The 21,004-nt window shown below is 47.6% G+C and overlaps 1 long non-coding RNA gene across 1 annotated transcript in view; it reads right to left on the reverse strand.

The window, feature by feature from the left end:
* The window catches only part of LOC141060573 (uncharacterized), a 38,222-nt gene extending 17,434 nt beyond the window's left edge, over positions 1–20,788 (reverse strand). The window contains exon 1 of the long non-coding RNA XR_012222722.1: positions 20,736–20,788. This is a non-coding gene — a long non-coding RNA (uncharacterized lncRNA). The remainder of the gene's footprint in view (positions 1–20,735) is intronic.
* Positions 20,789–21,004: the final 216 nt, after the last annotated feature.

Here is a 21,004-nt window from a genome sequence, read left to right on the forward strand (position 1 = left end):
TTTTCTCAACGTCTCCCTCTTATTGTCTTTAAGTGACGTACTCCTAGTACTGACTAACAATGGAGTTCTTCTTGTCCGATGTTCCTATGAGCTGTACTTGTACGGCAGACAGCTGTAGCCTGCTTCGGGGACTCTCTGCTTCTAAGTCCCGGCTCTCTATCTTGTTGCTGTTGTGCCCCCAAGCCTTGTGTGGGAATAAAGTGATGACAAACTTCTATTCCTCTGGTGTCTGTTGCTGGACCATAAGTATCCAAACAACCTCGGGGACCGGACCCCGGCCTTGCGCCTAGAACTTGAGAGGTGTTCTCCTCTAATCCTCAATCCTCTGTTCTCTTCCTCTCCTCATGTTCTGTACTAATCCTTCCCTTCTTATGGAGAGTCAGGCTTTCTTTCAGTGTTCCTTTCCTGTGCCAGCGGACCCAGATCACTGAGGTCGGCTGTAGCACTTTCCCTCCTTCATCCCTCTCAGGGGGATCTCCTTACCCAGGTCCGACCTCGTCAGACTCCTGTGACTAACTCCCTATATCCAGTTGGGTCACCCTCCCAGGGCTGTGGGGTATTCTGTACCAGGCCGGCTTCAGGGGAATGTGTCACAGCAGCGGTGACCCGGTCCGTGGCCCTGGGTGCCCAAATCAATGGGGGAATGTAAATGGTGGAATGTAGTTCGTGACGCCACCTGTGGTGTTTGGCAAGTAGGATGTTAGGCCGAAGCTGCATGCAGATCCTCTGGGGCTGTTGGTGTGTTGCAGCCTAGATGGTGTAGCTCCCCACAGGTGAAGCTGTAGCCCCAGGGCAGCGTGGATGCAATGGAGAAGTGCAGGCGGTGTGGAGAATGGTACCCAGCTATAGCGGTGCTGAATGTGTTAGCACACAAATGAATGAAGGACACCGGGGCTTGTAGTTCCAAAGCTTTAGGCTGTGTGCCCACGATGCAATTTTTAAGCATTTTTGCCTCGATTTTCAGCGCGAAAACGTTTAAAAAATCTTGTACAGAACGCACCCCATGCATTCCTATGGCATTCCGCACATGCTGCGCTTTTTTCCACAGCGGAATCGCATCGCGGGGAAAAAAAAAAAAAACGCAGCATGCTCATTCTTTTGTGCGGAATCGCAAAGAATTGCCGCGATTCCGCACCCATAGGAATGCATGAGAATCGCTTACTTCCCTCATGTGGCTATGCCCACAATGCGCGAAGTTAAGCATCTCATGTGCGGTTGGTACCCACAGTGTGGAGGAAAGGAGACTGTCCTCCAGGCCCTGGGTACCATACCCCTGTAAAAAAAAAAAGAAAAAAAAAAAAATTCGGGGTATATTTACCTTCCGACGTCCCGCACTGCCTTCCCGGGCCTCAGCGCTCCCAGTAATGCCTTGCGGCAAGGTCCTGTGATGACATGGTCTCGTGAGACCAACGTCATCACAGGTCTCGCAAGGCATCGCTGGGAACATCGCTGAGACTGCGCGGGACGTTGGAAGGTAAATATACCCCGATTTTTTATTTTTTCATTATTTTTTTACATTCTTTTTACTATTGATGCCGCATAGGCAGCCTCAATAGTAAAAACCTGGTCACACTTGTCAAACACTATGTCTGACAAGTGTGACCAACCTGTCAATCACATTCCAAGAGATGCTTCAAATCGCTTGGAAAGTGCTTGAATATCGCATGCGAAAATCGCGGCAAAATCGCGCGTTTTTTTCTGCGCGATTTCTGGGAAGTAGTCCGGTTTTCAGTGTCCGGATTTAAACGCAACGTGGGCACATAGCCTTACTCACAGTCCGTTGTACACACACACACACAGGTGCCTGTGTCCAGGCCATGTCCTCCGGGTCAGAGACTCTATCAACCTCCGGGCAAGTTAGGATTCTCCCCTCCAACACTCCGCCAACATGTACCTTTCTGAACGACTCCTCTATAGCACCTTAAAGTGTTAAGATCTCCTAGTACTGAGTTACACTGGATTTCCTCCTGACTGATGTTCCCAAGAACTCTACTTGTACGGCAGACAGCTGTAGCCTGCTTCGGGGACTCCCTTCTCCTGAGTCCCGGCTCTCTATCCGATTGCTGTTGTTCCCCAAGTCTTAGATGGGAGTAGTGCATTTACAGCCAACTACTCCACCAGTGTCTGCTGCAGAACCATAAAAGTGTCCATACAACCTCGGGGACCGGGCCCCGGCCTTGCGCTGAGAACCTATAGGCAGGGTTCCTCTTCTAACCCACGTCCTCTCTGTTCTCTCTACTCCTTCGTTCCGTACTTGTCTTTCTTTCTTATGGAAGCTTAGGTTTCAGTTCTACATCTTTCTCCTTTTCCTTTCCCGTGCCAGCTGGCTCAGATCAGTGAGGCAGCTGCAGCACTCCTTCCTCCATCCCTTCTTCCAGGGATCCTCACTCCTGTCTGAGTGACTTCCTACCCAACTGACCTGCAAGACTGAACCCCTCATCCTACACTTTCCCACTCTTATGTATCTTAACTCCACCCACCTCCCAGCACGTCCAGTGTTCCATGCTGGGAACCACCAAAGGTGCTCTGCTACCCTCTGAGCAAGGAGCCGCAATGTGGTTGTTCAGAACTACCCTGTTATGTGAGGTGAGAGTGTTGGAGTGTGGAAAGGAGCTCCCACCTTACCCGGATGGTGGGGCACTACACCTTAGGAGAAGGTGCAGTACCTCTGTGGCGCCACACTATCCTCTTCCCGCTCTTTAGTTCAAACTAAACTCCACCCACCTCCCAGCACGCTTCGTGTTCCAAGCAGGGAGCCACCAAAGGGTGCTTTGCTACACTACTGTGTTGTGTGGGATGCAGGTGTTGGAGCGTGGTCTGGGGTCTCCACCTTACCTGAATGGTGGGGTACCACACCTCAGGGGGAGGTGTAGTACCTCTGTGGCGACTAGACCCTCATGGACGCCACATGGACACATTTTAGAGTATATTTATTTTACTTAATGGAAACCTGTCAGATCTGAATTCCCTATAAGGGTAAAAGCAGATCATTCTAGGGGGTTATTATAATTAATATCAGGGTAATGCCAGTGTAAGGGCATGTAGGTAAGGTAGTAGTGAAGGCAACCGACCGGGGGGGGGTGGTCCATTACTGGCCACAGACAGACAGGATCGTATCCAACAGGTCTTCTTTATTATTTATCCGGCAGCTACACAACAACTTCACAGCCTCATTTTGTGACTACTCAACAGCCTCCGCGGCCTCCCACAGCCGCTACACGACACCACACACAGCAGCTGCTTGTCAATCTCCACAGCCGCACTCAGCAGCCGCTCGATGATTCCCTCAGCTACACACAGTAGCTGCTTGACTTCGTACACAGGCCCGGGTACCTTCACTTTCTTTCATTGACAAATGGACATCCCTCACGGCTCTGTCACTGTGGCTGCCCTAGGCCTACCACCACAGCGTTTCACCAGTCCGAGTCCGTTTAGTGGTACCCCAGGCTGTCTGTCTGCGGCCTCTCTTTGCTCTCCGTCTGTGGCCTCTGCTGTCTATGTCTGTGGCTAATCCTGTCAGGGCCACCCCCCGTAACTGGCACAACTGTCAGTCCTCTCAGGAACTTCCTCCTCAGCCGTTCTTATTTCCTGTGCTCCCTGCGCTGACCGACTCTTCCAGAACCTTCTATCACCTTCTGCTCTGGTAACACCGCCCCCCCCATGACTCAACGATTTTTTTCTAACCAATGGCTGATGTTTAGTCCTATCCTTCAACCCTACAACTCTCCACTGCCCTCTAATGGTCAAACACCAACGCTACGCTTCTTTCTCTTTATCTACAGCTGTTTTCCATCTCTCACTCCTACACTGCCTTACACCCTTTGCCTTCCTATTACAGACAGGTTCGTCCGTCAATTCACCTTCCCTACACGCACATGCACACATTGAGTATTTGGTGAGTTTTTTACCCCGGTATTTGTAAGCCCAAACCAGAAGTGGAATGATCAGAGGAAAAGCATATAGAAATATTTGCACCACGTCTGCATTTTTAATCCACTCCTGGTTTTGGCTTACAAATACTGGGGTATAAAACTCACCAAATACTGGATGTGTGCATGCAGCCTAAGGGCAGAGACACACTAGAAATGAAAAAAACGGTCCGATTTTGATGCAGGAGAGTTATACGACTGTAATGCAATTGTCATGCGAGTGTCCTGCGTTTTTCATGTGAGTACAATCAGATTTTTAACACCTAGCATCCGATTTACATCCAAATGCATGCAATTGCTATCAGACTGCAATGCGATTTTAACAAGAGCTTTTACATACAGCAGTTCTGTCATTTACACATCGTTTTAAAACGAAATACTTTTCAAAACACACACGTGTATATATATATATATATATATATATATATATACACACACACACACACACATACATACACACACATATATATATATTATATATACACATACAGTACATACACACTGTACATAATATATACTATACAGTGTACACACTATTTCTATTGCATAGAGATATAGATAGATTAGCCGTTAATTCGTTTGTCAGCTTCTGTAAAATCATTAAAGAAGCCGACAGGATAGGAGACATGGTTTACATACAGAAAACCATTGCAGAACACTTAGATTTATGTCAGTGACTAATACTGTTAGTAGCATATGTGTGGCGCCCCTGAGGGTTCAGTCGCCACAGATGTACTGCACCTCCTCCTGAGGTGTGGTACCCCACTATCCAGGTAAGGTGGAGACACCTGACCACGCTCCAACACCTGCACCCCACACCACAAAGTAGTGTAGCAAAGCACCTTTGGCGGCTCCCTGCTTGGAGTGTAGCATAGCACCCCTTGGAACACGAAACGTGCTGGGAGGTGGGTGGAGTTTAGTTCACATAAAAGAGCAGGAAGAGTTGAGTGAGTCGTTCAGTTAGTCTTTCATTCAGTCAGTGAGGATGTAGAAGGACGGAGAGTGAGAAAGAGAAGATCCCTGGGAGAGGGATGGAAGAAGGAAGTGCTGCAGCAGGCCACAGTGATCTGGGTCTGCTGGCACAGGAAAGAGACAGAGAAAGGAAGCTTGATTTCTCCATTGGGAAGAAGGATTAGCACGGAATGTGAGGAGAATAAGAGAACAAGGACCAGGGTTAGAGGAGAACCCTTTTCAAGTTCTAAGCGCAAGGCCGGGGTCCGGTCCCCGAGGTTGTACGGATACTAACGGTCCTGCAGCAGACATCGGAGGAATAGAAGTAGTGACCACTTTATTCCCACACAAGACTTGGGGGCACAACAGCAACATATTATTGAGCCGGGACTCAGTAGCAAGGAGTCCCCGAAGCAGGCTACAGCTGTCTGCCGTACAAGTAGAGTTCATAGGAACATCGGACAGGAGGAACTCCAGTGTAACTCAGTACTAGGAGTACTTCATTCAAAGGCGCTATAAGAGGAGACGTTCAGAAAAGGCACATATGTTGGTGGAGTGTTGGAAAGGAGTACTTCATCTTGCCTGGAAGTTGGCTGAGCTCCTGACCTGGAGGACACGGCACGGATGCGGGCACCTGTACCTGCAACAGACTGAGTAAAGCTTTGGAACTACATGCCCTGGTGTCCTCCACTTATTCCTGCGCCAACCTGCCCAGCACTGCTACATCCCTTGCGCCTGACACTACACCATCTAAGTGTCACTTCACCAACACTGCCCTTGGACTACAGCCCTGCCTGTGGAGGGCTACAACATCACTGCTGCACCACACGATCTGTCCCAGAGGATCTGTCTGCAGCGTCAGCTTACATCTCTATTGCCGACCACAGGTGGTGTCACGAATCACTCATCCTAAGCACACTGAACATTCCCCTTTTACAATGGGCGCCCAGGGCCACGGTCCGGGTCCCAGCTGCCGTGACATCTCCCATTGAAGCTCATCGGGCCCGGTACCGAGTGCCCCACAGCCCTGGGTGTGAGGGCGTCCCATATGTGTGTAAAATTTGGGACCTGTATGTATTTAATAAAAGAATGTATTCCCAGAAAAAAATTGCATGAGAGAGAAAGCCAGTGATGAGGGCAAATATTAATAGCCTAGAGAGGGACCATGGTTATTGGCCCCCCACTGGCTAAAAACATCTGCCCCCAGCCACCCAAAAAAAGAGGCATCTGTAAGATGCGCCTATTCTGGCACTTACCCTCTCTCTTCTCATTGTCCTGTAGTGGGTGGCATATGGGGTAATAAGGGGTTAATGTCACCTTGCTATTCTAAGGTGACCTTAAGCCTGGTTAATAATGGAGAGGTGTCAATAAGACACCTATCCATTATTGATCCACTAGTCTGAAAGGGTTAAAAAAAACACAGACATTAAGAAAAGACTTTTAATGAATTAATTAAACACACATTTTTCCATCTTTATTAAACTCCCAATCCAAATCGAAGCCCATGTTCCCCTATTTAAAAAAATCAAAAATAAAAAAGCAACAATATCCCATACCTATCCGCCATGCAGTCATGTCCCACGCTGCAATCCAGCTCAAGGGGTTAAATAGTTTATAACTGGGAGCGGTGCTAATGCTATCGCCCCAGCTGTAAACCACTGTGTAATGAATGAAAAGATGCCTGCGTAGCCTCCCTGCCTGACCGGAGATTAACTAATTAGCGTGGGAAAGTTTCTGAACATTTTCCCACGCTGTCAGTGGGTCGCCTGCCAGGGCCGTGGGGTACTCGGTACCGGGCAGGTAGCTCAGAGGGAAGTGTCATAGTAGCGGTGACCCCGTCCATGTAAAAGGGGTAGAGTGATGGGGATAAAGTCATTGAGATGATTCGTGATGCCACCAGTGATTTCTGGTCAGTTTGACCAGCGCTGCAGGGTTGCTTCTCTGGGACAGATGGTGTGGTGCAGCAATGATGTTGTAGCCCTCCACAGGTAGGGCTGTAGTCCCAGGGCAGAGTAGATGAGGTTGGCCAATGAGGAGAGAGTGAGAAGTAGATGGTGCAGTGTTAGGTACAGAGATGTAGCAGTGCTGAGTGGGTTGGCTCAGGAAGAAGGCAATGAGACAGATGAATGCAGTTCCAGTTCTTTTACTCATGTTCTTGGCACAGACAGGTGCCCGCTTCCATGCTGTGGTCTCCAGATCAGGGCTCAGCCAACTCCCAGGCAGATGGAATTAACCTCTCCAGCTCTCCCTTTCGTGTGCCTGTTCTGAACGTCTCCTCACTAGCGCTATGTTAAACCCAAGTTCCTCCTCTCAGATGTTTCTTCGAACTCTACTTGTATGGCAGACAGCTGTAGCCTGCTTTGGGGACTCCTTGCTATCAAGTCCCGGCTCACTCACGTTGCTGTTGTGCCCCCAAGTCTTAGGTGGGAATAAAGTGGTGACAACTTCTATTCCTCCGGTGTCTACTGCAGGACCATCAGTATCCATACAACCTTGGGGACCGGACCCCAGCCATGCGCTTAGAACTTGAGGAAGGGCTCCACGCCGACCCTAGTCCTTAGTTCTCTTCTTCTACTTACGTTCCGCATTAATCTTTCTTCCTTCTGGAGAATCAGGCTTTCTATTTCTCTTTCCCGTGCCAGCAGCTTCAGGTCACAGAAGTCTGCTGCAGCACCTCCTTCACTCCATCCCTCTCAGGGGGATCTTCTCTCACAGACTGACCTAGTCCTAATTTTCTCCCGCTCTCTTGTGCAGTCTAAGCTCCACCCACCTCTCAGCACTCTTCATGTTCCAAGCAGGGAGCCATGAAGGTTGCTCTGCTACACTACTATGTTGTGTGGGATGCAGGTGTTGGAGGCTGGTCAGGTGTTCCCATCTTACCTGGAGAGTGGGATACTACACCTCATGAGGAGGTGCAGTACCTCTGTGGCGACTGAACCCTCAGGGGCGCCACATAAGTTCACCACAAGTCAGGGGGGAGTCAGCGCTGCCTCAGTGATGTCAGCGGTAGTAATATATATATATATATATATATATATATATATATATATATACACACACACATACACACACACACTCTATATATATATATAATATATTATAGATAAAGTAATATATATACTGTAAATGTCTTTGACATATACAGTATATATATTATATATTATATATATTTACATTGCATAGAGATATAGATAGAAGATTAGCCGTTAATTCATTTGCCGGCTTCTGTAAAATCATTACAGAACCTCTCCTACCCCCCCCCACAGGGCCTGTAAGCATATTGAAGAAAGCAGGATTTAGTGCTCCAATGTTGAATAGCAAGGCTTTTTAGTATGATAATGAGATAAGGCCCAAAACAGAGCTTCAAAGCTTGAGTAGGAGCCACGCCAGCATGGGGCAGGAAGGTGCCTGGGGGCCTCAATTAGAATATACCTGTCAGCTAGACACAGAAATACGCATCCATTGTCTCTCCCAGCCTCTACGACTCCATCCTAGGATCATGGATTATGAGCACACCTTTCGAGTTAGACTGCTAAAAAATATCCGCGTGACCCTGAGGAAATCACACATCTGGCAGTGCGACTCCCGAGTCGGTGAGGGCTCTGGGACCTGAGATATAGAGATTGGCCCTCCACAGCGACCCAATGGGGCCGTGTTTGCTCTCCACATGACAGGCAAAACAAACCACATTCACTGGCACCTCTCGTGTCCTGATACGATCATGCTGTAGAAAGTTACCCCCTTTCTTAGATATTGGGAATAAGTTCTGCAGGGAGCTAAAGGGTGGAGATTATTAGCCCACCCTCTGACACAGGGGGAGGGACCCAGCATGCTTAAGAACAGCAGCACATGGCAGAGACACTCACTCTCACAGAAGAACCAGACGATGATGATCTAAGCAGGAACTGGGGACAGATCTGCCAAGGGGGAGCAGCGGCCCGCACCTTGGGGTCTGTCCGGCAACTAAGATTCTTGTACCTGTAGACTGCAGAGCTCCCGGCACCTACATGCAACCTACAATCTGGTAAATTGACCTCCAGCTTAATATCTCTAAGTCTTGTACCTTTATTGTTATATTTTACTCTGACTGCAAATCCAGTGTAATTCCATAATATAGCTTACTGTATATTTCTGTAATTATCTAGTGCGCCCTTAAGGCAATTAAACCGTAAAATTAATCTGGGGCTGATGCTTTTAGAAAATAGGGGGGAAGCCAGCACTGCTTAAGGTTAGAACACATAAATTGAAGTGCATATGCACATAATATCCAGCTGTATTCAAAAATGAGATATTTGGCAAAAAAATTGATCAATTCAATTGAGCCACCCCGCCGCGCCAAGGCAATCTCATGTGGGGGGGTCCTACTCTACATTTATAATAAATACTGTGCCATTACGGCCTCCTAAGAGCATGACCACATCAAGTGCAATCTGTACCTGAACATTGCTGGATCGCTCCCATGAAGCAAGTGCAGATGAAGGCCAACCAGGTCTGAACACAGACATATCAGGATTGACCTCCACACATTGCCCAAACCAGGAAACATAGATGAAGGGCGATATTGGCCCGGACACAGGTGCACAATTAAATAAAGCTTGGGGCAGGGCGGGGCTGCCGTGTGTGTGTGCACAGCAGCCTAGATCCATCATAATGAACACAGAAAAATTTATAGCGGACCTGGTTGGCCTTCATCTGCACTTGCTTCATCTGGCTTCATGGGAGCGATCCAGCAATGTTCAGGTACAGATTGCACTTGATGTGGTCATGCTCTTAGGAGGCCATAATGGCACAGTATTTATTATAAAATGTAGAGTAGGACCCCCCATATAAGATTGCCTTGGCGCGGCGGGGTGGCTCAATTGAATTGATCAATTTTTTTGCCAAATATCTCATTTTTGAATACAGCTGGATATTATGTGCATATGCACTTCAATTTATGCGTTCTAACCTTAAGCAGTGCTGGCTTCCCCCCCTATTTTCTTGCTGATGCTTTTACTCTGATTACGAATCTTAGAATACCCAGCGAGTAACAGGACAACCTCCCCAGCGGCCATTTGCTCTAGGTGCAGTTCCCTTACTGACCTGAGAGACAAAGGGGGCACCGGAGAGCTGTGCTGTGTAGTTACATCACATTGGTGACATGGGAGGAACTGGTCATGTCCTCCACATTGGAGGACATTACGCAGACAGGATTAGCACTATCCACTCTGCCTACCAAATCCGAAGGGTTGTCCTGGCCTTCACTGTTTAATCTATGTACAGTGAACTAAACTTACACACAGGACTCTGAGTTGGGCCCATGTAGTAAGATGCCAGTCAGTGGAGCAAACTGGTAAAAGGAAAGGTAATCATATGGGAGGTCTAAGGGTACCGTTACACCTAGTGATGCACCAGCGATCCCGACCAGCGATATGACGCTGTCGGGATCGCTGGTGCATCGCTAGGTGGTCTGTTGTGAGTTCATTTTCCCCTTCGTCACTGAGGTCTGGTGAACTCCCTATTCTGGTAAAGGAAGGTAATGAGCCTGATTATCAGGCACCTGAGTCTAATGAGGAGGACTGGCTGAGTGGAGTCACTGACTGGATATAAGGCTGCCGACGCCCTTCTGCCCTGCAGGTGATTTCTCTGTGGACTTCTAGGACACCAGTCTGATTCCAGCTTCCCTAAAGCTAAGTTTCTGCTTTGCCTGTTTGCATTTATGTTTTGGGTTTGTTTTCCTTGCTTTTCTGGATTCTGCCATTCCCTGCTGGGATGAGCTGAATCTCCTTTCGCCGGTTGCTCTGTCTTCAGAATATTCCTGAGTACTGACATAGCTTTTTTGAAGCCTAGCGTCTTCAGGGCCTTTTTCACTGTCAGTCTGTTGGCTCTTATTCTCATAGGGTTTTTCACGGATTGCAGACAGCAGCCTTCCTGTCATTTCCTATCTAGGTAGTTTGGGCCCCGTCTTTGCTCAGTCTATCTTTCTGTCTGTGTTAGTGTTTTCATCTTGCTTCACCGTCATTATATGTTGGGGGCTGCCTATTGCTTTGGGGTCTGCTCTGGGGCAGTTTAGATTTCCCCTCTTTCTTTAGGCCTATTTAATTCTCCGGCTGTGATCGAGGGGTCTAGGGCATCGTAGGAACCCCCCACGGCTACTGTTAGTTGTTGTGATAGGATCAGGGGTCTGCAATCCGATAGCTGCCAACCTCTCTGGTTTTCTGGACTTAGCTAGCATTTTTGTTTTTCCTCCTACGGTGACTCAGTCATAACAGTGGTCTCTAGTGAGCTGCCACACAGGCAGATCTCACCAGCGACATCGCAGGGGTCGGGGATCGCTACTTACCTGTCAGACGCGGCGATCCGGCATCCTCCCGCCCGGCTCCACGCGTCGCTCGTCTCTCCACAGGAAGCAGCCGATGAGGAATGGTCCAGGACGTTCTTGCGCGACCAGCGATAATCCGCGGGGGAGCCGGTCGGAGGCAAGTATCACATGCAGCGATATAGCTAGCAATATCGCTGCAGCATCACAAAATCGGTGACTTTACAGCGATATTGCTGGCGATATCGCAGGCGATATCGCAGTGTGTAACGGGGGCTTTAGTTAGGGACATAATCAGAAAACAAGGAGGTCTACAGAATACAAGCCGAGGTCAGAAAACAGAATAATCAATAACACCACAGGAATCAGGGATGGGGACCAGTTCCAGCTGCACTTAATGACTGGTAGTGTAGAACAGGAATACAGGAACTTAAACAGCAGGGAGTCCAGGGCTAATCAGCAGGGAGCCATCACAACCAGACACAAATGTTAACTCCTAAGCTCCCTAGATGTCCACACAAGTACTAAAGAATACACAGAACTGCCTTGTTATCGCTTCACGTCAGCCACAGCAAAGGCACAGTGCCACCCTATGACAGAAACAACGCGTTTCAGACAGACAGGCACTGGCACTAATGTAACAATATCATTTTGTAAAATGCCATACCTTTAGGGTCAGAGCTCAAACTTTGTTTCATTGCAATGTGTAGCTGGTACCATTGGTTTTCTCTGTTTGGTGCTTTTTTAATCTCTATTTGAGCACTACCCTAACAGGCCCTGCACCAAGCATATCACAATGCATCAGTTTAACCGGTTAGTATCAAAGATAATTTTAACCTTCATGACCAGGCCAAAATTTTTCAATTCTGTCCGCACTTTATGTGGTCAAAAACATAACAGCACTTCAACAGATCTCACTGGTCCTGTGACTGTTTTCTCGTGACATATTGTACTTCAAGATAGTGGTAAAATTTGATTGAAATTACTTGCATTTATTTGTAAAGATCTCAATTTTTGGAAAAAAATGCAATTTTCAATCTTTATATCCTTAATCTCTTTACCTCCCAAGGTGGTTTGCACGTTAATGGCCAAGCCAATCTTTTTACAGGAAAGATATATATCTTTGTACCGTGTGAGCCAGTAGATAGAAAAATTAAAAAATTCAAGCCAATTTTTATAATTCTGACCACTGTCACTCATAACTCTGGAACGCTTTAGTGGATCCCACTGATTCTGAGATTTTTTTTTTGTGACATATTGTACTTCATGGCAGTGGTAAAATGTATTCACTATAGCTTTTTTTATTTGTGCCAAAAATGAAAATTTGGAAAAGTTTGCAATTTTCAAGCTTTCAATTCTTATGCCCTTAAATCAGAGAGATATGTCACACAAAATAGTTCATAAATAACATTTCCCACATATCTATTTTACAGCAGCAGAATTTTTTAAACTTTTTTTTGTTAGGAAGTTATAAGGGTAAAAAGTTGACGAGCAATTTCTAATTTTTTCAACAAAATTTACCAAACCATTGTTTTTAGGGACCACCTTAAATTTGAAGAGACTTTGAGGGGTCTATATGGCAGAAAATACCCAAAAGTGACAATTCTAAAAACTGCACCCCTCAAGGTGCTCAAAACCACATTCAAGAAGTTTATTAACCCTTCAGGTGCTTCACAGAAATTTTTGTAATGTGGAGAATAAAAATGAACATTTAACTTTTTTCACAATAAATTTAATTTAGACCCCATTTTTTTATTTTCACAAGGGTAACAAGAAAAAAAATGGACACCAAAATTTTTTGTATAATTTCTCCTGAGCATGCCGATCCCTCATATGTGGGGGAAAACCCCTGTTTGTGTGCACGGCAGAGCTCGGAAGGGAAGGAGCGCCATTTGACTTTTTGAATGCAAAATTTGCTGCAATATTTAGCAGATGACATGTCGTGTTTGGAAAGCCCCTGATGTGCAGTAAAAATCCCCCACAAGTGACACCATTTTGGAAACTAGACCCCTCAGGGACCTTATCTAGATGTACGGTGGGCACATTGAACCCCCAGATGCTTCGCAGAAGTTTATAACGTTGAGCCGTGAAAGGAAAAAAATAAATAAAAAAAAAAAAAATAATAATATCACATTGTCCCCGCAAAAGTGTTTTTTAGCCCAAAATTTTGCATTTTCATAAGGGTAACATGAGAAATTGCACTATATTTGTTGCACCATTTCTCCTGAGTACGCTGATACCTCATATGTTGGAAAAAACTACTATTTTGGCATCCGGTGGGGCTCGGGAGGAAAGGAACATCAATTGACTTTTTGAATGTAAAATTTGCTGGAATCATAAGCAGACACAATGTCGCATTTGGAGAACCTCTGATGTGCCTAAATGTAACATATCTGCTGGCATCACTGCATGGCTTCCCATCAGGATGATACACCGACTTACTCACCACTCCGGGCTTTTTCTGTTAGTTCTGCCCTCCGCCTGCTCCATGCTGTAAACCACGTGTCCTCTGTGTGCATACTTCCTGGCTGTGTGCTCTAGGTCGGCGGTGCCTGCACTTCCTGAGTCTAAAAGACAGTGTGCGCATTCCTAATGTGTTCTCAGCCTATTGCCAAGAGGTACCAGGTACTTAAGGCATCTCCACCAATTAGAAGATGCCTAAGCAACATACTCTGTTTGTGGTCTGCTATTGAGTTGCCAGGTGCTGTCCTTTTTACCGCCACCCTGGGACTGTATACCTGTGTAGGGGTGGCAAGGGAAGGCAAATTAGGAGGTGATGCTGATAGGCGGGGAAGGTGTGCTGATCCAACATAACTGGGAGGTGACCCACTTCGCGCAAACAGACTGGAGACTGAGACAGTACTGTAGTTCAACAGGTCTGGTTTTATTCAACGACTTTGCCGACGTCCACACTTTAATACAGGACTGCTCACTTTTCCTCCTCACACAGACCTGGGTACCTTAGATGCCTCTGTGCCACTGTAGTGGTGTCCTCTGCAGTTCTCATCACTGTGGCTGCCCTAGGCACTTCCACCACAGCGCTTCCCCGTTCAAAGTACACCGGTACCTATTACGTTCAGACTGTCTCCGTCTGATGCTTCTGTGTTCCTGGGTCACCCCCGTGACAGTCTCTACTGTCTGGTGCTCTCTGAGGGCTCTCTACTGTGCAGCAGACCCTCCTTTCTAGTGAGCTCCCCTGGCTGACTGGATTTTCTGGAAGCTTCTCCCAGCCTTTATTCTCCCAGCCTAGGTAGCTCCGCCCACTGTCACCTGACAGTCACCTTTGACCAATGAGTGTGAACTTGACCTGTGGCAGTTATGTAACCACTCTTCTGTGCTCCCCACTGCCCTCTAATGGTCACACTCAATACGGCACCCTTTTTTCCTTCTCAGTGCCTCCATTTCTACACTGAATTATTCCCTCTGCCTTTTACTAAAAGCAGATTTCTCTGTCAGGTCAACCCCCCCACACCTGTATCATACGTGTCTTGTTTCTGTCACCCTGGGGGCTCTATACCCAGGCTTGAATCCTTCATCCTGAACTTAGTCCCATGTCTGAACTAAGGGTACTGTCACACTTATCGCTGGTACATCGCTATGACGCTGTCAGGATCGCTGGTACATTGCTGGGGACAGGGGGGGGGGGGGGGGGGGTCGCTACTTACCTGTCACACCAGGCGATCCTGCATCCTCCCGCCCGGCTCCACGCCTCGCTCGTCGTCACAGCAGGAAGCGCCGCAGGAAGCTGACGATGAGAAACAGTCCAGCCTGTTCTCGCGCGATCAGCGATAACCAGCGGGGGAGCCGGTCGCTGGTAAGTATCACACACAGCGATATCGCTATAACGTCACTAGTTGTAGCGATATCTCTTAGTGTGACATGCCCTTTAGTCCTTTACCCGAATCTGTTTGTATCCTTGTCTGAAGCCTTCCCTACCCTGCTGTGTCTATCCTTGTGTCTTCTCCTTTTGTTCGCAGAACCTGTACCTATCTGGTTGTCACTGCACATCGTTAGTGCCCCTGGTGTTCACTTGGTACTTCACTGCGTGTACTTGTGTTTATCTAGTCCTGGCTGCTCCTTTTCCTCATCAGCTCTACTCTGCTCCCTCTTTGCCTCAGTGGCTCTGCTCTGCTGCCCCGCATCCTGCGGCTCTTCTCTGCTCCCGTCACGCATCCTGCAGCTCTGCTCTTGTCCCGCAACCTGTGGCTCTTTGTTAGTTCATCAAAAAAGTGTCCACAGGACCAGGGAAGAAATATCAGAAGTGCAATCATTTAATCCATTTAAAAACATGAAACTTTAATAAATTGAGGTAAAAAATAACCCCCTAGTGCAATAACACAATTAAAATCTATACATTAATAAACTATGATAGCCCTATGCTAGCCTGCTATCTCTTCCTGACAGTGGAGGTTGGCACTCTAAAAGAGACTATTTGGCAATCCCACACCCCGGAGCGGCTGTCCTAGACTCACCCTAAATGACCCTTATAAACTACAGGTGGGAAAACAATAAGCAAATAAAAGATGTGTGGTGCCCCTGAGGGTTCAGTTGCCACAGAGGTACTGCACCTCCTCCTGAGGTGTGGTACCCCGCTATCCAGGTAAGGTGGAGACACCTGACCACACAACATAGTAGTGTAGCAAAGCACCTTTGGTGGCTCCCTGCTTGGAACACAAAGCGTGCTGGGAGGTGGGTGGAGCTTAGCCTGCACAAGAGAGCAGGAGAATATTAGGAAAAGGTCAGTCTGTGAGAGAAGATCCCCTGAGAGGGATGGAGTGAAGGAAGTGCTGCAGCAGACTCCTGTGACCTGGAGCTGCTGGCACAGGAAAGAGCCATAGAAAGCCTGATTCTTCAGAGGGAAGATAGTTCTCTTCTCCTTACGTTCCGTACTAAACTAAGGACTAGCGTCAAAGCAGAGCCCTTCCTCAAGTTTGAAGTGCACGGCCGGGGTCCGGTCCCCGAGGTTGTATGGATACTGATGTTCCTGCAGCAGACACCGGAGGAATAGAAGTTGTCACCACTTTATTCCCACCTAAGACTTGGGGGCACAACAGCAACGTGAGTGAGCCGGGACTCGGTAGCAAGGAGTCCCCAAAGCAGGCTACAGCTGTCTGCTGTACAAGTAGAGTTCTAAGTGACATCAAGAAGGAGGAACTTGAATTTAATACGCAACTACAAGTACTTCAGATTAGGTGCTAGTGTGGAGACGTTCAGAGAAGGCACATGTTGGAGGAGTGCTGGAAAGGTGTACTTTCCCTTGCCTGGTGGTTGGCTGAGCCCCTGACCTGGAGGACACGGCACCAAAGTGGGCACCTGTAAGCGCAACAGACTGAGTAAAGCTTTGGAACTACATGCCCTTGTGGCCTCCACTTATTCTTGTGCCTTGCACCCGGCTCTGCACCATCTACGTTTTTACACCATCTCCCCACTTACCAACCTCATCTACACTGCCCTGGGAAAACAGCTCCACCTGTGGGGAGCTTCAACATCATTGCTGCACCACACCATCTGTCCCAGGGAAGCAACCCTGCAGCGCTGGCCAAACTGAACAGAAACCACAGGTGGCGTTATGAATCATCTCAATAACTTTATCCCCATCACTCTACCCCTTTTACATTGACCGCCTGAGGCCACGGACCCGGTCACCGCCACTGTGACATCTCCCATTGAAATCACCGAGTACCCCACGGCCTCTGGGGGCGAGCCAGATGAAAAAGATAGTGCTTAATATAATACACAGGCTATTAATGTACAATATATAAAAGACAGGCTATTACATGTAAATAAACATGAGGCTGGAAGCTAAGTTTGGGTTAACACCCAGCTGTTTGTTTGATTTTTTTCTGGCAACAGATATCATCCATTGCCTTCTCTGGGAACCAATATGGATATAATTCTGATGTTCCTTTATTGAACCTTGCTATTTTTTACCTCTTGTTTGTGCTTGTCTGATTTACTGCAGAGAGATTGTTTTTGTCTCTGATAATGCATTTGGAATCTATGTTTTCTGTAGTCTATTAACCTCTTTACTCCCAAGGGTGGTTTGCATGTTAATGCCCGGGCCAATTTTTACAATTCTGACCACTGTCCCTTTATGAGGTAATAACTCTGGAACGCTTCCATGGATCCCGGTGAGTCAACACTGTTTTCTCGTGATATATTGTATTTCATGTTAATGGTAAAATTTAATTCATATAACTTGTGTTTATTTGTGAAAAAGACAGAAATTTTGCGAAAATTTTGCAATTTTCCAACTTTGAATTTTTATGCCCTTAAATCACAGAGATACGTCACACAAAACACTTAAGTAACATTTCCCACATGTTTACTTTACATCAGCACAATTTGGGAAGCAAAATGTTTTTTTGTTAGGAAGTTATAAGGGTTAAAAGTTGACCAGCGATTTCTCATTTTTACAACACCATTTTATTTTTAGGGACCACATCACATTTGAAGTCACTTAGAGAGGTCTATATGATAGAAAATACCCAAAATTGACACCATTCTAAAAACTGCACCCCTCAGGGTGCTCAAAACCAGATTCAATAAGTTTATTAACCCTTCAAGTGCTTCACAGGAATTTTTTGAATGTTTAAAACAAAAAGAAAAATTAACATTTAACTTTTTTTTCACAAAAAAATTAATTCAGGTTCAATTTTTTTTATTTTACTAAGAGTAACAGGAGAAATTGGACTGGAAAAGTTATTGTGCAATTTGTCCTGAGTACGCCGATACCTAATATGTGGGGGTGAACCACTGTTTGGGCGCATGGCAGAGCTCGGAAAGGAAGGAGCGCCGTTTGACTTTTTCACTGCAAAATTGGCTGGAATTCAGATCGGATGCCATGTCACGTTTGGAGAGCTCCTGATGTGCCTAAACAGTGGAAACCCCCTACAAATGACCCAATTTTGGAAACTAGACCCCCCAAGGAACTTATCTAGATATGTGGTGAGCACTTTGAACCCCCAAGGGCTTCACAGAAGTTTATAACGTACAGCCGTAGAATTAAAAAAATCATTTTTTCTACAAAAATGATTTTTTCACCCCCAATTTTAATTTTCCCAAGAGTAACAGGACCCCAAAAGTTATTGTGCAATTTGTCCTGAGTACGCCGATACCCCACATGTGGGGGTAAACCACTATTTAGGCGCATGGCAGATCTTGGAAGGGAAGCAGCTCCATTTACCTTTTTTGCTGGAATTGAGATCGGACGCCATGTCGCGTTTGGAAAGCCCCTGATGTGCCAAAACAGTGGAAACCCCCCAATTCTAACTCCAACCCTAACCCCAACACACCCCTAACCCTATGTCACGGGGCAGTTTGGACAAAGCAGGAGACGTGGAACCTGGGCCCCTAAATTGCCCCTCAGGCTAAGGAGGTACCCTGACTTTCCTTAACTTGGGGGTACACTTGAAGGTAGTGAGGCCCAAGTCCCCGACCTGTCCCCATCTCCTGTTTGGCCCTGAGCTAAACCACCAACCCCCTCCCCAGGAGGTGAGACAGGGAATAAAGTGTACTGCACAACACCCAAAGGAAAAAGGGAAAAACACTTATCTTGCTCTGCTGCCGTCATCAGGCAGCAGAGTGAATCACCGGATAAGCTTTTCGCAGTGGCTCAACACCTAAGAGCCAGCTGCCACCTTCACCATCTAACTCTGCTGCGGACACCGGGCAGTCAGAGTTCACACCAAGTTCAGCAGTGGCTCTTCACTTCACTGTGGTCCGCCTCCAAAAGGAAAATGCTGCTATTACCAACATCTGCTCATAGACCATGTGACCCTATATAGGAAAAGGGAATGGTCAAATGATCAGGGGCCAAAAGCTGCTATAACCCCACTGACCACTGGGGGCAAAAGGTAAACTAAAGAAAGAATCAGATGTAATGACACTTGTGGCCACCGGGGGCAAAAACCCATATCAAGCCCCCAGAAGCCTAAAAATAAAGGTTTTCATGAGGGAACCCAGACTCTGACACGGATCCAAGAATTGGACCGTGACAGTACCCCTCCTTCAGTGAGGGGCCTCAACACCGTATTACACTGCATAACACCTACAGTGCGGATGCCTTGTACCATGAGAGTTCACTTCAACCATCATCTGACACTCCGGGTCATGGCAAGAGAGGGTAGATGGAGGCGAAGACGTATACTCTGGAGGCACCACAAATCTCCAGAGCGCCGACCTGGGGAACGAGCTAGGCCTGGGTATAACAAAGGATAACTCAGACACCCATGCAAACACATACGCACCCAGGTCCGGACCTGAACGTTTATTGCCATTCACTCTCTTGCCACTAAATGGTGAACTCCTCACAGCACCGACAACAGAGGCGTCCCCCGTGTCGTAACACTCACACCTCCACAAGGCTCAGAGGCAAACTCTCCTCTCTGCCCCCCGCTCCTAGGAGGACTCCGACTCAGAGGGGCAGCTTGTGGTGAGGGTCGCGACTTACCCCTACTCCCTGGCAGCACCCCCGCTGCCATTACTGGAGGAGAAGGGGATATGGAGGAAATATACACTACTTGGTCGTCTTCCTCCACGCAACCAGGAGGGGGTGGCTTCTTAGATGGTAAAGAATTTTCGGCGTGAGCCCTGCGGACCATATCACTACTGTGCTCACTACAGGGACGTACCCCTTCACCTCTGGGAACCCCAGATAGCACCATGGGGACACCAACTCCTCCCACCTGCCTGGGTGCGTCTGTCTGTATGAGCAAGTCCCGCTCCCCAGCAGGGACTCCAGGGGGCATATTCGCCAAAGCCGCAAAAGACTCGCCCACCGACAGTAGAGATGGTGAATCGGCCGGCAGGGAGAAGGCCCAGGATTGGGGGATCTCCTTTAAGGAGGGCTATAATGAATCCCACCCGCTGTACCTCACTCCCTAGTGAACGAGGGCAGAGTATGAAGTGTAGCCTGCAGGCCTCCTGAAAAAACAAAAAATTCTCTCCCTCCAGAAAACCTGTCTGGGAGAGGTAACTTGGGCTCTGGTCGAGCCTGCATCTGAGCTGAGGCCCCGTACCCCTCCCACTTCTGCAGCTCCACCACACCACGCAGCACCCCACGCTCCTCAGTGAGGGTCTGCAGCAATTGGAGACAGGTCTGCATTAGGGCCACGGCTCACCAGGAAAAACTGTGATGGTTGGTAATAATGTCACGGGGCAGTTGGGACAAAGCAGGAGACGTGGAACCTGGGCCCCTGAACGGCCCCTCAGGCTAAGGAGGTGCCCTGACTTTCCTTAATTTGGGGGTACACTTGAAGGTAGTGAGGCCCAAGTCCCCGACCTGTCCCTATCTCCTGTTTAGCCCTGAGCTAAACCACCAACCCCCTCCCCAGGAGGTGAGACAGGGAATAAAGTGAACTGCACAACACCCAAAGGGAAAAAACACCAAAACACTTATCTTGCTCTGCTGCAGTCATCAGGCAGCAGAGTGAATCACCGGATAAACTTTTCGCAGTGGCTCAACACCTAAGAGCCAGCTGCCACCTTCACCATCTAACTCTGCTGCGGACACCGGGCAGTCAGAGTTCACACCAGTTTCAGCAGTGGCTCTTCACCTCAGAGCCCGCTGCTCACTTCACTGTGGTTCGCCTCCAAAAGGAAAATGCTGCTATTATCAACACCTGATCATAGACCATGTGATCCTATATAGGAAAAGGGAATGGTCAAAAGATCAGGGGCCAAAAGCTGCTATAACCCCACTGACCACCGGGGGGCAAAAGGTAAACTAAAGAAAGAATCAGATGTAATGACACTTGTGGCCACCGGGGGCAAAAACCCATATCAAGCCCCCAGAAGCCTAAAAATAAAGGTTTTCATGAGGGAA

The sequence above is a fragment of the Dendrobates tinctorius genome, unplaced genomic scaffold, assembly GCF_039654945.1.
Source record: "Dendrobates tinctorius isolate UK_male_01 unplaced genomic scaffold, ASM3965494v1 ptg000241l, whole genome shotgun sequence".
In the NCBI taxonomy this organism is placed as follows: Eukaryota; Metazoa; Chordata; class Amphibia; order Anura; family Dendrobatidae; genus Dendrobates; species Dendrobates tinctorius.